The following is a 16,573-nucleotide window of genomic DNA, read 5'->3' on the forward strand; positions in this document are numbered from 1 at the left end:
TTTTTGTCCTGATGAAATGTTTTGTTTATCTTTTGAGTCATTAAATTATATAAAGCATTAAGTCACTACTACGTATCATCCACAAGGATTCTTCTAATATATTCTCTCCTTGGAATTAAATTTAGAAACATCAATATACTCTTAAATGTATAACAGTTTACATCACTAAAAGTTAAATTTGTACCAAATATGAAAAAGATCATTTTTCAATGTAGTTAACAAGTCAATAGAATATCATTGCTTTGGGGGCACCTGGGTGGCGCAGGCGGGTAAGTGTCTGACTCTTGGTTTTGGCTCAGGTCATGATCTCAGGGTCGTGAGACCGAGCCCCTCGTCTGGCTCAGTGCCCACCACCGAATCAGCTTGAGATTCTTTCCCCTCCCTCTACCTTCCCCTGCCCCTGACCCACTCACACGTGTGCACTTTCTCTCTCTCTCAAATAAATAAGTAAATGATCATTCCTTTATATACCAGAGAGTCATAAATAAAAGAAGCCCATTCAACCCTCCCTAACTGGTAATAGATGGAGGAGAAAGAGAAGTGTTGATCCTCGCCAGTATCATACAGTGAGAACAACTTCGCTTTCCTCGATAAAGGATCATGAGGGTATGAGGGTCTCTGCATGTGAGTTTAGCCTGAACCACGCCAGCAACCAGATTTTAGCCAGGTGGAACAAAGAAGCAGACTTGTAACAATAATCTAATGATTTTGTTAATTGTAAGCTTGGCTCGCTAGCAGGAAGGTGATTGTGCGGCTCTTCGGTGCTCTTTGGTGGATGGTTATGTGGAGTCCTCGGTTTAACTAGCCAATTATCCCTCCTACACGTCCTCCCAGATTGCTAAGAAAAGGCTAAACAGAGTGAATCTTAAATGTGTGTGTTGATTGGCAAAAATAATGAGACCTGAGATTTAAACTGCCTTTCTAGTAGAGGCGACAAACATCACCATAGTGCAGAGTCTGGCCTCAAGGGCAACTGCATTCCTTTGCCGACCAGCTGGCCCGAGTTATGACTTGTGACCATGGGACAACACCGGTTTGTCTATTTGTGGAATAAATTCATGAACTTATTAGCATTATGCGTTTATAAACTGCACAATTCATAGACTTGACAGTAACAGATTGAGCTGATTATAGATGAATTCTTCAGCTTTGTTTTGCCATCTCTGTCAGCTGCAGGCCGTCCTCCAATATGCTTTGCACTTCTGCCTTTGTACCTTAGCTCGCGCTGTCCGCCCCTTGGAGCTCCTTTCCTTCGCCTCCGTCCTTGCCTGCCTGTCCTCCCTCACAGCCACGCGCCTCTCCTGGCCAAGGAAACCTCTAGCTCCTCTTTCTAGGTTTGGAGTATCTGCAGATACTTTTCTAGCGCTGTCACCATGCCTCTCTCCAGCCGCGCCCGTCCCCCACGCGGCCGGAGCGTTCACCTTCCTTTCCACGCCGATAGCGGCCGGGCCGTGGCCTGTTGTGTCTGCCTCTGTGGGCACCTCGGCGGACAGGTTGTGCTGTGTTTCACATGTGGTAGGCGTGTAGCGATGTTTAGTGAGTGAATAGTTGAGTCATTCTTTTCATGTTTGTTGTGATTAAAGAAATGTACTTTGATGAATTTTAGAAGACGAGAAAAATATCCGTAGAGACACTTTTAAGTATTTTTGCTTTGAATGAACTTAGCTTTTAAGAACCTTGACTATGGGGACGCCTGGGTGGCTCAGTGGGTTAAGCCGCTGCCTTCGGCTCAGGTCATGATCTCAGGGTCCTGGGATCGAGCCCCGCATCGGGCTCTCTGCTCAGCAGGGAGCCTGCTTCCTCCTCTCTCTCTGCCTGCCTCTCTGCCTACTTGTGATCTCTCTCTGTCAAATAAATAAATAAAATCTTTAAAAAAAAAAAAAAAAGAACCTTGACTATGATTTTACTGACAATGGCTTTTGAGGTAGTTTTCCTGATTGTTAGTTTGTGTACACATGTTGAAAAACAGCTAATGGACTTTTTTCTTTGATCAGTTGCATGAAGTTCCATGAGCTTGATTCTTCAAGGAAAAGTGGGGCAAGATGGTCAGAGGGTTGTAAGAAGCACGAACCTAGCAACCTACGGTGCAAAAATAAATTGTTGACTGTTAATTATGGAAAAGCTCACACATATTCACAAGTAGAGAGACTGGTTTAGTGCATCCCCTGTGACTCGTCGCCCAGCTTCCAACATTTCAGCCATGGCCAGTCTGGTTTCATCTCTTCCCCTACCTGCTGTCCCTGCCCCAGATTTTCTTAAAGGCGGACTTGCTGATATAACATATGATGTCCCAGTTTTAAGTGTAAAGTTTGGGTAGCTGGGGTAAACATACACGCGTGTGCGTGCCCAAGGTACAGATGGTTTCTATTGCAGAATCTTTACCCTCATGCCGCTTGGTCTTCTTCCCGTCCCCACCTTCAGGCAACTACTGATTCGTTTCTGTCACTAGAGTTTTGTCTTTGTCTGGAATGTCCATAGAAATAGATTCAAACAGGGGCACCTGGGTGGCTCAGTGCGTTGGGCCTCCGCCTTTGGCTCAGGTCATGATTCCAGGGTGCTAGGATGGAGCCCCACAACAGGTTCTCTGCTCAGCAGGGAGCCCCCTTCCTCTCTCTCTGCCTGCGTCTCTGCCTTGTGATCTCTCTCTGTGTCAAATAAATAAATAAAATCTTAAAAAAAAAAAAAAAAAAAAAAGAAAGAAAGAAAGAAATAGATCCAAACAATATGGAGGCTTTTGTGTCCGGCCTCTTCGGTTAGATCTAAAGCTTCTGAGATTCCCCATGCTGTTGCATGTATCAGTAATTGTTCTATTTTCCTCTAGTTTATGGATGTACCACAGTTTGTTTATTCAATAGATGATGGACTTTAGATTGGTTCCTGTTTGTTTTTTTTTTTTTTTTAAAGATTTTATTTATTTATTTGACAGAGAGAGATCACAAGTAGGCAGAGAGGCAGGCAGAGAGAGAGGAAGGGAAGCAGGCCCCCTGCTGAGCAGAGAGCCCGATGTGGGACTCGATCCCAGGACCCTGAGATCATGACCTGAGCCGAAGGCAGCGGCTTAACCCACTGAGCCACCCAGGCGCCCTAGATTGGTTCCTGTTTTAAGCTATTATGAGAGAAACCACTTTAAATATTTGCATACAGTCTTTCCTGTAGATACATGTATTTCTTTCTCTTGGGTAAATACGTAGGTGTGGGATTGCTAGGTCAAAGAGTGGGCATGTTTATTTTTATAAGAAATGGCCAAACTGTTTTCCAAAGTGGCCTCACTGTTTCAGTGAAAAATTCAGTGAACATCAGTGTGAAATTTCAAACTAAGAAAGCTCTAAATTTTGGAGTTTTAAATTTCTGTTCCTAATAAATCTTTGATCTCAAGTACTTGGTTATTTTTATTACTCAAAGAAATAAGATGCACTGAGGCAACTATCAAGACATCTTGCTGCTTACTGCTGGCAAGATCCTGGCGAGAGTTCTCTTGGACAGACCACGGGACAGCCCTGCCAACCATGTGCTCCCAAATCACAGTGTGGCAGTGGGCCATGGCGCAGTGCGGCTGACTTGATCCTTGCAGAGTGTTTGGATTTAGCAAAGTCGGGGCTTAAGTCAGGCTGTATCTTACAAGACTACAGATTCCAGAACATTCATTTTTTCTGATCAAATGAAGCCGCCACTGAAGAAGAAATACATCTTATATGTAGGGTTACAATAGGTTCTTTTTAAAATGGAAAAGTATCCTTGTCATTAAGTATTTTGGAAAGGAAGTATGAGCAATGGCATCCTAGAACATTGTCTTTTGACTTGGCGAACTACTTTGATAAGTTAGGAGTTCCAGATTCTCAAGCGCCCTTTTATTTGGTCATCAGAGTTTTGAAAAATCCTGATTTGAGACTATGACATATTTTCAGTTTCACTAGAAAATTAAAGGTAGTTTATTTATTCTTGCTTTGATAGGGTGTAGAATAGATTCAGATAAGTTATTATAAACATCTCATTTTCGACTACGTTTAACTGAGTGCCACAGACTATGAGGCCCTGTGCTAGATCTCTATCTAGTGCGTTCTTTAAGCCTAACAGATGAAAACTGCTGGAACAGTTTCCTAGAAGACCACGTACACGGACAACTTTAGCAAGGTGCAAGCTTTATCCACTATGTGATGTAAGTGCACAGGAATTACTCTTGGCTATTAAACAAATTTTGGCAATTAAAAAAAATTATATAACTATCTTTGAAATTTATAGCACAACATAGCAGTTAAACTGTCAACCAAGAACGTATAAGGTCTCATTTTATTCTCAGAGAAAGCCAACTAGCTGCTCGAGGAGGACGTTATTGATGATTCCTTGAACTGGGCAAGTTCCAGTGAGACCTGAAATGACTCAACCCCCCGGGGGCAGGCAGCCCTGAAGTCTGCCCCAGAGGAAGCGGACTTGGTTTCGTCGGATTGCTAAACCTTGATGGGGTTCTTTGCCGCAGCTGCCCATACTGGGAGCTGGACACCGTCTCACAGTCATATTTATTTGCAGCGAAGGCTGGAGTCGTCCAGAACCTGAGGGGCCGCAGCTCGGCCCGCACCGGGACGTGATGGTGAATCTTAGATCCGAGGTCGCAGTCGGCCGGAGCTGAGCGCCAGAAACTAGGAAGAAAAAAGAAAAGAGAAACAAGAAATGCCGTGCCAGTTGGGAAGAGCGTGTTCCTTTGCTTGGACTCTGAATTTTCAAAGTATGGAGACTTCTCGGAGGGGGAGGCCCTGGATACGGGGTGTTAGAGGGCGGGTCGGAGCCGGACGGAGGGGACGCCCGCGGCTGTGCGGGCGACGGACGTTCCAGAGCCGGACCGGGAGCCGCGGGGCAGCCGCGGGCGCCGCCGACCGAGGCTGACCCCGCGGCCGGCCCCGGGCTGCGGCTGAGCCCGTGGCAGCCCCGCGTCCGCGAGGCCGAAACCTCGTGTCACCGGCTCGGAAGGGTCTGACGTCATGTGCGTCCACCTTCTCTGGCCTCCTCGTGATGGCCAGTGACGGGGTTTCCTCGTCACACCGATCTGTCCTGCAGGCGAAACGGTTTCTGTCTAGACCAGCGCTGCGTGACCGCACTCACCCGGCGTCCCTAAGGGGTGATGGACTCAGGCGGGCCTGGGCGGCGCCGTCGGTCCGTCCGTCCGTCCGGCGTCCGACTCTGGGTCTCTGTCGGGTCTCGATCTCAGGGTCTTCCGTGTAGGCCCCATGCGGGTCTCCCCGCTGGTCATGGAGCCTACTTACGATTTTTTAAAAATAAAATAAAGTTGTCCAACTCGGAAACACGAAGCAGAACAGTGTCGGCCCGGAGCTGCCGCGGGTGCTGGCGGGGGCGGGAGGGCAGCCGCGTGTGTGCACGTTCCGGGTCTATGCAGTGACCACGGCTCCGGTCCGCGCAGTGTCCACGGTCCCGGTCCGCGCAGTGACCACGGCTCCGGTCCGCGCAGTGTCCACGGTCCCGGTCGGTGCAGTGTCCACGGTCCCGGTCCGCGCAGTGACCACGGCTCCCGTCCGTGCAGTGTCCACGGCTCCGGTCCGCGCAGTGACCAGGGCTCCGGTCCGCGCAGTGTCCACGGCTCCGGTCCGCGCAGTGTCCACGGCTCCGGTCCGCGCAGTGACCACGGCTCCGGTCCGCGCAGTGTCCACGGCTCCGGTCCGCGCAGTGTCCACGGCTCCGGTCCGCGCAGTGACCACGGCTCCGGTCCGCGCAGTGTCCACGGCTCCGGTCCGCGCAGTGTCCACGGCTCCGGTCCGCGCAGTGACCACGGCTCCGGTCCGCGCAGTGTCCACGGCTCCGGTCCGCGCAGTGTCCACGGCTCCGGTCCGCGCAGTGACCACGGCTCCAGTCCACGCAGTGTCCACGGCTCGGGTCCGCGCAGTGACAGAGTCGTCGGGAGCCGCTGCGCGGGCGGGTGCGGCCGACCTTACTAAAATGCACAGTTAAGGATGGTGGATAGTGAAGTTTATGTCATGATTTTTTAACCACAATTTAAAAAACGGAAATGAGTTAGACACGGTCTGGAAGAATCCGGTCTGGGTCTGTCTCTCACACTTGGGTCGCGTTCCTCGCACCCGAATGTTTCTCTCCGACCCCCACTGCGCGTTCCGCAGGAGTCCGGAGCGGGACAGCTCACGGGCTTCCTGGCGCTGCGCGAGGCCTTTCTGCCGGAGTGTCCGTTCGTCGCTCTAAGGGCGTCTTCAGCTCCTCTGCTGCCTCCGCCGGAATCCGGCCGGGCTCCTGGTGACCGAGCATCCGCTGTCCGGCAGCCCCAGACGTCGCTGATGTCACCTAATTTCGGAGCGTTGCGCGGACACGTGCTGCGGTCGAGCGCACCGTCGCCTCCGGTGACCGGTCCCGGGCGTTGTCATCCCGTCCGCACCCCGCAGCCCTTCAACGTGCTGTCGCCCCTTGGAGACCTTTGGCTCTTAGACGCTTTCTCGGGAACTGGAGAGTCCGGGATCCCGGAGATGCCCGGAGCCGTAGCGGCCTTCCCGGTCACCGCGGCTCAGCCGCTCCAGCAGCGCGTTAGGTCAGGCCCATCTCCAAGCCCGGGGCGCCGCGTAAAGGTTCCTCACTGGTCTTGCTACCCAGGAACCAGGACACCAGCCCTACGATTCTTTGATTCCCCCACATTTGTCTGTATTTTTCTCCCCTACGTACTTCTCTCAGCCAAATGTTGACCCCAAAAGGGAGCAAGGATACCCGGGTGTATCACTCTCTTACTTTCTGTCTCCGCCATCTGCCCAGGGGAAAAAAGTATTAAATCTCAATTTCCTAGTTCGAGTTTTCTCTACCTTCCCAGGGGCAATGAGCCTCGCGGGTGACCCTCGGGGACCCAAAGTCTCCTGGGAGAGGATGGGGCAGAATTACCAAGAAGGAAACAGTGGTTGGCAACACTTGGACGGTGCCTGCGCTTGCACTGGCTTCTCGGGAGATCCCTCTCTTCGCGCTTCCGCGGGGCTGGCTCACTCTGCTTCTCACATGCTTCCAGGACACTCTTCACCACGACTGTGACTGCCCCGGTCGTGGGTAAGAGGAAAGCTCCGAGTCACACTACCTCGGCTCGAAACGCGGCTCTGCTCACTCACCCGCTCTGGGAACTGAATGACGCCCCTTCGCTCTCTGCGCCTCAGTTTCTTTACTTGGGAAATGTCGATTCAGAGCAGCCCCGCTCTGCAGATGAGGTCGTCGTGAGCAGTATTTTGAACAGTGCCTTCAGCATAGTAATTGCTCAATTAATATCAGCTCTTAATATTCAGACCATCATTGCTTCTCCTCTAGGCCGGTAAAATCGACTTCTAATGGAATTTATTATCCCTATTTCTACCTCTGGACTTCTTCATTTGTACTGTTATATAGAATTCGGGGAATGTGAGAATTGGGTGGGAAAAATTACATCTTTATTTTAGCTGCTATTTAACTGAAATTTGGCATTTTCCCCATTCTGCATGTAGGCTTGAAAACACAAAAGTACCCATAATGTCTGTGACCATGTCACCAACAGAAATCACACATATTTCATGTGCAATCTCATGAATGCACATATCTCATTTATGCTCATCACTACTTTTAAACTAGTGGTTATTTAAATCACGACTAGATATTGTTATTTTATTAAGTTTTTATACTATCAGGTTTTATTATATCACATTTAAAATATGTTTTTAATTTAAACCATTATTTTGAGAAGGGATATACAGGCTTCATCAGATATCACAGGGACCTTGGCACAAAAAAAGGTTAAAATACCTTTTTTGAAGTGGGTTTTTAAAATTTACATCTAACCTTTTTGCTTCCTGATTAAAGTGTTTTGCTAGGTCTTATCACAGACCATTCAAAGCACAAACTACTTAAGAAGATATACAAGGAATGTACTGGCTCTCAGTCTACCCTTAGAGCCTCAGTGCTTGTCACTGCCTGAGGCCCTACCCCTCCAGCCATTCTGGAATTACCGCCCACCCCCATGACCTGGAAGGCATCGAGCTCTTTTATGACTGCATTTATGTGCCTTTGTGTATGGGGGGCGGGATTGTCTTGGAATGCCCTTCTTCCTTCTTCTTCCTCATTTATTCCTGCTCCTTACTCGTCCACCAACTTTTATTCATTATTAAAGACATTGCTAACATCTCCTCCTGCTTTGAGTCTTCAGCGAACTCCCAGTATGGCTGAGGTGACTCTCCTGTCCTCTCCCATAGCATCCGGTGTAAACCGTTTGTCACATTTTATTAAATTTGACTGTTTGCTTTTCTGCGTCACTAGACTGTGAGTTCCTTGAGTGAGAGGCAGGATTTATGCTTCTCTCCTCTCTCAGCTCCTGCAGTGGGATCTAGGACTCAACGAATAGGTAAAATCTGATAGGATATCATACAAATAGGAACAGAATTGATGTTATCTCGGAGACAAAGTACCAGGGACATTATGAATTATTTTCATTCCTTCCTTTTCTCATAATAGTTGGGGGGAAACATTGCTCCTTTGGGAAGCTGAATGATATATTGGGTTGTGTAACTAAGGAGAAGCTTTGTGACTTTGGGGGAGAAAAAACGTGTAATTTTTTTTTCCTCTGGAGGCCTGGGAGAAAGAGACCTTGGCTTGGCATCGGTGGAAGTAAGGGACACTGCCCTGGAAGGACTTGGTTGCTGTGGGCTAACTATCCCCCACCTAACATAAAGTAGGAAGTATTATACAATTATTGATAGAATAAATGGAATGTGAGAAGGGCTGTGGCTGGTCATTTTCCGGATTGGACAGAAACACTGTTACCAACTAGTGATGGTAACTTTCATCTGTGCTGGTTGTGGTTAGATTTCAAGAGGTTTCCTGATTTGACCCTTAGGCTTCCTGTGTTATTGCTCAGTTTTATGAAAAGCACTTTTGGGATCTAAGGATCCATGTGGTCAGGATAAGTGTCCATTACGCATCAGTCCACATTTCCAGTCACAATCACGGGAAAGACAGGATGATAAATGGGGATAAATGGATAATCATCGGAAGAAAAATAAATTGGACACTATGACCGAGTGGACTGGGGTGGATTAAAGATTTTCAAAGTCAGGACGCCTGGGAGTCTCAGTCAGCTGAGCATCTGTCTTCAGCTCAGGTCATGATCCCCGGGTCCTGGGACTGAGTCCCATATCGGGTTCCCTGCTTAGTGGGAAGTCTGCTTCTCCCTCTGCCTGCTGCCCCCCACTGCTTGTGCTGGCATCTCTCTGACAAATAAATAAATCAATAAATCTTTTTTTTTTTAAATAGAGATTTTTTTAAAGTAAATAAGCCATAAAAATATTAGAAGAAAATATAAGATACATTCTAAAGTATAGAGGCATAGTAGAAAACGTCTTCCGATGACACAAAGATGGAAGCCATAAAAAAAGACTAAAATATGGGACATCATATATTTTAAATTCTGTATTAAAACACACAAGAAATCATAAAGTTAAAAGACAAGTGAAAATCTGAAATAGTTGTACCTAATTTCTTAATACGTAGATTTTTTAAAAATACCAACCTAATAAAAAATGAGCAAAGGACAAAAGCAAACAGTTAACAGGGAAGGAAGTACAAATGATACTTAAACATGAAAAGATTAATATGCTCACTCAAAATAAGAAAAATGCAACTAACATCATGATCAGATACCATTTTTCACCCACCAGACTAGAAATAGGAATGAGGAAGGTGTGGGAAAATAGGGAATCTCATACATTGTTAACAGAAAGATAAATTGGTACAACCTCTAGAGAGCACAAATGGGCAATATCTATTAAAATTAATGATAATCTTATCCTTTGACTCTGCAAAAAGATATTTTCATACACACACACACACACCCACCGAGGAGATGTGGCTCCCTTCCTTCAGTGGACCTGGACATTGTCATGCAAACGCAGCCCTAAAGGGCAACAGCCTGAGGGACCCGCAGACTCTCTGAGGGCGACAGAGTGATCCAAGTCCTCACTGACATTTTTGAGCAGCTGATCTCACAGTACCTAGGGCTGCCTTACACCCGCCCTTAGAGTTACATAAGAGACTACATTTTCTACTACTTCAGCCATTTTTGAATTGGGGTTTTTTGTTATTTGCAGCTGAAAGCATTTTAAATAAATAAATGTGTGTGTACATACATATATCATGTGTACATCTATACATATAGTCTTTAAATTTGAGTATGCTATTACAAAAGCTATCATAATCAATGTAACCATATCCTGTTGTTCCAATTTTTTTAAAATAATAAGATTGTGATTTTACATAAATGTTTTTACCTTGATTTTCTATGGCTAAAATTTTAGAAATAAAATCAATGCTCAGAAACTTCAAGGGTATTTTTTTAAATATTGGAAGGCAACTGGTCAGGTAATGTGTGTAGCGTTCATTTCTGATCACCCTTACTAATAACGCTAGATAGTATTATAAAAATGTACTGCATTTGTAAATGAAAGGGTAGTAAGTAATTCTAATTTAAATTTTAATTATTAGTGAGAATGAACACTGTGATTTATTAAAAGGTAACATTTTCCAGAGGATACTTTTCAGATTAGAATCAGAAAAAAGAAAAAAAAGATAGCAAGTATTTAGTATTAGTATTTTAAATTCAAGAGTCTAGAGGTCAGGTATGAAGTAGAAAGCATAAATAGAAAGATTGAGTCAGCCAGAACCTATTACTTTATCTTCTCACATAAAGATCTCATGAGCTGATGACAGGAGTGAATTTGATGAGAAGAGAGAGCTTTAGTCATTAGTCTTTTTAGTCTAATTCACTTCAGAACTTATGATTAAAAAATTATACACCATATTTACATTTGTATTTCTTCCATCACATATACACTTGTCTTAGTCACGAGCTTCTATGAACCCAAATTCTTTACTTTAAAAATGGACATAATAATGTCTATACAATATCCTTTCTTCTTGAAAATAAATGCTCCTGTTTCTTGTCCAAAACCCCATTTCTTGGTTGGTTTATTTATTTCCACACTGAATAGAATATATAACCAGGTAATATACCTGGCCAACAAATACATGCATTGTGTCAACAAAGTGTATGTTGTATCAACAGATATAAAGCCAAAATCAAGGCTCTAACATACATTCTGCCCTGAAATGGCATGCTGTCTTTGGCCAGTACCAGGAATCTTTGGTCAAACATCTGGTCAACATAAGTCTCACTATTGATAGTCTATCCACATTTATCAGCAAGCGAGAGAGGTCTGTTCACACTACAGTCACAGGGCTATTTCTCCCAGGAGAGTCCCACTTTCAATATTTCAGTCATATTTTCGGAATGCATCTTTTTTTTAAAGATTTTATTCATTTCTTTGACAGAGTGAGAGATCACAAGCTGGCTAAGAGGCAGGCAACGAGAGAGGGAGAAGCAGGGTCCCCACTGAGCAGAGAGCCTGATGCGGGGCTTGATCCTGGGACCCTGAGACCATGACCCCAGCCGAAGGCAGAGGCCCAACCCACTGAGCCACCCAGGTGCCCCCGGAATGAATCTTGACCTATGAGTAGATGGGACTCTAGATAGATTTTCACCAGTCCTATACAACATCCTCAGAATCCTGTCTGACTCTGGAGCTGTAAGTTTGCTTTATGACACAGGTCATGGTAGATTCTCGTCTTTGGGACTAAGACTTTGCTGGTGACCAAGGCACATCTACAAGTAGGGAGGACTACCCTCACCTACTCTTTTTTGCTATAATCTATCCCATGGTGACTGGGCTGGTTCAGAGCCCAAGATGACCTGAGTCTCCTTAATAGAATTCTTCACTTGGGGTACCGGCAGCCATATAACTCATGCCATTACTTGAGTTGCTGAGAAGTATGAAGCTTTTCAGGAAGATATTCTTGGAGCTTGGAGCCAAGTAGTTGCCTCAATGACTGCCTGATTGTTTCCATTTAACAATTTGGATTTTCTCCCACAGTCACTTCAGTGTGCTCAGTAAATTGGTGTTTTATGCCTGATTTTTACTTTCAGAATTCTGTCTCAGTATTATGAGGATCTGATGTCATGATGTAGGCAAACGTCCTTGTATTGACATGTTTTGTTTTTGGCTGGTGGAGGATGCCAAAATTCTGAGTTCCATGGGAATAGAGCCAAGAGACGTTTGGCTTCTTAGTTGGAGTTAGTGTCCGTGGGAGCGGATCTGGGAAAGTCTTGTGGAGGATCCATGGCCAAAACCGCATAATCAAATTTTGTTCTGAATAGGGTCCTTCATAAGACGTTAAGGAAAAAAAAAAAAAAAGGCATAACACTTATTGGGAAAAGGTTTTCTTAATAGAATAACCTTGAATGGTTAATAATATAAATTAAAGATGTTATTTAGTAGCTTAATCTATTTATAATTTTTGGTTTAAAGTTACTTTTATGATTAATTGAATCAAGTTTATCTGTTGTTCCTTCTCAGGAGAACTTTTCAACAGATCTTCTTAATATCAGAATCTTGGAGAATATGTTTTAGATTTCTATAATTTAAATCCAGTGAATAGATTTTTTTGCCTAGAGTGCATATGTAGAAATAATAAAATAAAATTTGGTTGAAGTCAATTTTTTAAGAAAGTACATATATATATGTGTGTATTTAAGTAAAAATTACCTTAATTATGGAGCTGACATAATAGCATTACATTGTTAAAAACTTTTCTATCTTATAATAATCCAAATCTGGAATCAATGAAAACTAAGCATGTACATCTTTGCTTCATTACCAAGCTATGTATTTCTGTATCAGGAATATTTAGTGTAATGTTAAACCATAGCTGAAGTGAACTATTTAAATTTTATAGCAGATTATTAAGGAGTTATTTGTCATTATTCATATACATTTTATGCCTGTCAGATAAAATAGGCAACTTCATATATAAAATCATATTCCAACTGTATTCTTGATAGAATATAATATTTATTGAGTTATTTTGATAGGTAATCTAGTAAAATATATATAAATGTTCCCTCCATTTAGTATTTTAAGTGACAACAAGGATAATTTGCTGTAAACCATGCATGCTATCTAATTAAAATGTATTCATTTCCCAAAGACATTCTCTGTGAAATTCCATCTGGACATGAATGAACTAAATTTAGTACCATTTTGCATTGCTTGAGATCTTATATAGGAATGACCAAAATGAGTATAGTTTACTCTGATCTGTTTCACAGTGTATAAACTAGAACAGAATGATCATGGGAATGAAAATTTCAACACTATTCCCTACATGCCAGGCAAGTAATGATTGCATATCACATTTTAGACTATGGTTTAATTTCTTAAATATATTATAGGGCAGTATTCATGTGTCTTATTTTAAAAAGTGAGCATCTGATATTTAATGAATTTTTATCATGCTATCTTTTTATTAAGTAATATTGGAATAAATGATCAAAAAAGTGTAAGGGATCTGGATTTCTATTTCCTATATAACTAATATTAAATATAAATGCTGTTTCCTTGGGAAGTTTAATTTGTTTAGCCTCAATTCCTTTTTTGAAATGAATATGACCATAATAATACTGAACTTTCAACATTATGAAGTTAAAATTACATCATTAATGTGAAAGTACTTTGAAAATTTAATTATTAATACATTATTACTTTTAACTTTTTTTTACTGTATGCAATAAACTAATGGTTTTAGGTGCATCTGACCATAGATTTCCCCTTAGGGTCTATCTGTCCAAGAAAATCTCCAAGTTGATAAAAGATTAGTTTCAATAGATGTAAATCATGATAATCATATGAACATTTATTTAATGACTTATGTTGGATTTTCCCAGCTAACAGACCATGACTCGGAGCTTTTTTGTTTTTGTTTTTAACTTTCCTGCATTTTGTCCTTTGAAATCATTCTTCTCAATCTTAGCCACCATGCACTCTTGTCTAGCATTTTAGAGCTTTTATCTCAGTTCCTGAACCAATCCTCTTTATAATTTTGGGCAACCCTCTCCCTAGACCTCAATTCAATTTTCTGTAAATTAGATGATCTCTAAGACCTGTTCCAGGTCTCCTATCCTATGACGCTGACCCATTGCCATCTCCGTAAGCACATTCTTCTTCTTCGGTCGTCATCCTCTCTTCGTGCTCCTTCTTGTTAAAACCAACGTCACCTTCTCTTACTATAATGCGGCCACACAACCTTTGGCAGAAACCAATGCAGAATCCAGTAAGGATACATTCCAAAATATAAGCATTAACAAATGTGGTTTCATTCTTCCATTAGGGCTTGGTGAAGAATTAGAACCAGAGTAATGAATCGTTGTGTCAAACTGCACTTAGTTCACACCCAGGCTGCTCACTGAGATCCATCCCATTGTCACGGTTTCTCAAAGTTCTCATCTGCGAACTGGGAACAACAATGTCTTGCATGCGGAGCATGTCACAAAAGGGTCTGGCACACTTCTGGTGCTCAGTAAATATTATCGTCTCATACCCTCTTAATTCAGACACCCCCACATCAGTAACCTTGATGATAACCTGGTTTCGTTTTTGACACATAAATATGATGTCATACTTTGAAGTCTTTTTATTTAGTTGTCTAGTTTAATCTATCACAGAGTTGTCAGTTGGTGTTTGGATGATCTTTAAGAACAAAATGTTTTGGTATATAGTAAGGGTTTTTAGCCATGTTAAGACATCCACATTGATTTGAAATTTATTTTCCTTTAGCAACACCCAAATCGTTTAATGAATAAAGCTCATTAATTGGGAAGCAGTCATTATGAATATATTGTATTATTTCAGGAAAAATAATTTTTGTCTTCAGAAGAAAAATACAAGAGTTTGTAAACCAGGTTCTATGAACACGTTCTATGAAGGCCCTAAATTCCCTGAAACTGTATGCAAAGCTGTGAGTTTTATTTCTTCTCCTGAGACTGTCTTTAGTTTTCAACAGATTCCAAAAGGGTCATTGACATCCTAAAATGTGTCTGTCATGGTTTAAAGTGAAATGAATTTGTTCTCATTTGGGGGATAGAATAATTTAGTTCTCATTTAATTACTGTCAATGTCAAATTACTGCCTTTTTTTTTTTTTTTAAAGAAAACAGATTCTTTACAAAAGTGCAAAAACCAAACTGAATACAAAAAGAGTAGAGTAGGGATGCCTGGGTGGCTCAGTGGGTTCAGTGCCTGCCTTTGGCTCAGGTCATGATTCCAGGGTCCTGGGATCTAGTTTGGCATTGGACTCCCTGCCCAGTGGGGAGCCTGCTTCTCCCTGTGCCTGCTGCTTCCCCTGCTCATGCTCTCTCTCTCCCACCTCACCCCAACAAGTAAGTAAATTAATCCAAATCTTTTAAAAAATGTGTAGAGTTTGGGAGGTTTTGCTGTTATATTTATATATGTATTTTTAACTAGTATAGGTTAGTGGGAAGTAAGAGAAATATTACAAAATAGTCAGAATGTTAAAACTGATGCACCACATCGAACTTCACATGGTGTTTTTTGACAATCCCAGAGATTAGTATGATATAAGTGAATATTCTTGGGGTACTTCAATGAAAGTGATGAGTACACTTGCCATTTCTGGGACATAGGCAAAATAGAAAAGGAAATGCCTTTTGTGACAGGTCCTGTCACAAAAGACATTGGTCCTGATGTTTTCTTTCATGGTCATATGGGTTTCAAGAGGGCTACCACATGGTGAAATTGGTGATGAGATCCTAGGGCTGCACGGGAAGGCTGAGTGTAAAGATCAGGGAGTTCTGTAACGGGGTCTGGAAAATGAAGGTGCTCCTTCCTCACACCGCAGAGTCAAAGTCCGCAGTTATTTGTCCTCCAGAGCCTAAGGCATGTTCATGGGCCTACTGACGCAGACTTCTGGATCAGGTGTATTCATGACCCTAGAAGTAGCTTCTAGTTTGCGTGATTCGAAGCGGCGCCCCTCGTCCCGATCGTTGGTCCCATTCACAGAGACAGCTCCAGACCCGTCGATGTTACATGTCTCAGTATTAAAACTAGAAAAAGTACTACACTTAGTTTGTATGAGTGTAAATAGCTGTAATATCATTGATGGTTAAAAATCACATTTATATTAATTATAAATTACTTATTTAGGAGCCATACACTACGTAGAATTTTAATAACCTCTTCCATTAGATTTAGTGACTGCTTTATAGCTAAGTTACTAAACTGATAAGTAGTGAAGAGAGTCCACTTCAGAGACATTATATACAATGTTACACTTAAGAATTTCTAGATACTTTATAATTGTTTATCAATTTAATTTGAAAACTATGCCCTCAAAGCTCAGATAAATGTGCCAGTATCATTAAGTGCTAAGAAAAAAATGCAGCTTCCCCGTGTCCCTGTGATTTGTAACTTGTAACTCTAGGACTATATACCCTTGCCAACCGCAATGCATTTGGAAATTGAACCTATGAAAACATATAAATAGTTTTCAGGTCAAGATAAAGAGAAATGAAGCAAGTATAACTAGTCCTTGCTTTCATACATTTAAAGCAGCTTAACTAGAACCAGTTTAACAAGAATTTCACTCATGAGAACTCTAGTAGCAGACCTGAAATTCCCAAACCAAACTTTTATGCTAAAAGTGAAGTCAGAAATCCA

Source organism: Mustela putorius, unplaced genomic scaffold (assembly GCF_011764305.1).
Source record: "Mustela putorius furo isolate JIRA1106 unplaced genomic scaffold, ASM1176430v1.1 tig00000992_pilon_pilon_pilon, whole genome shotgun sequence".
NCBI classification, from domain to species: domain Eukaryota; kingdom Metazoa; phylum Chordata; class Mammalia; order Carnivora; family Mustelidae; genus Mustela; species Mustela putorius.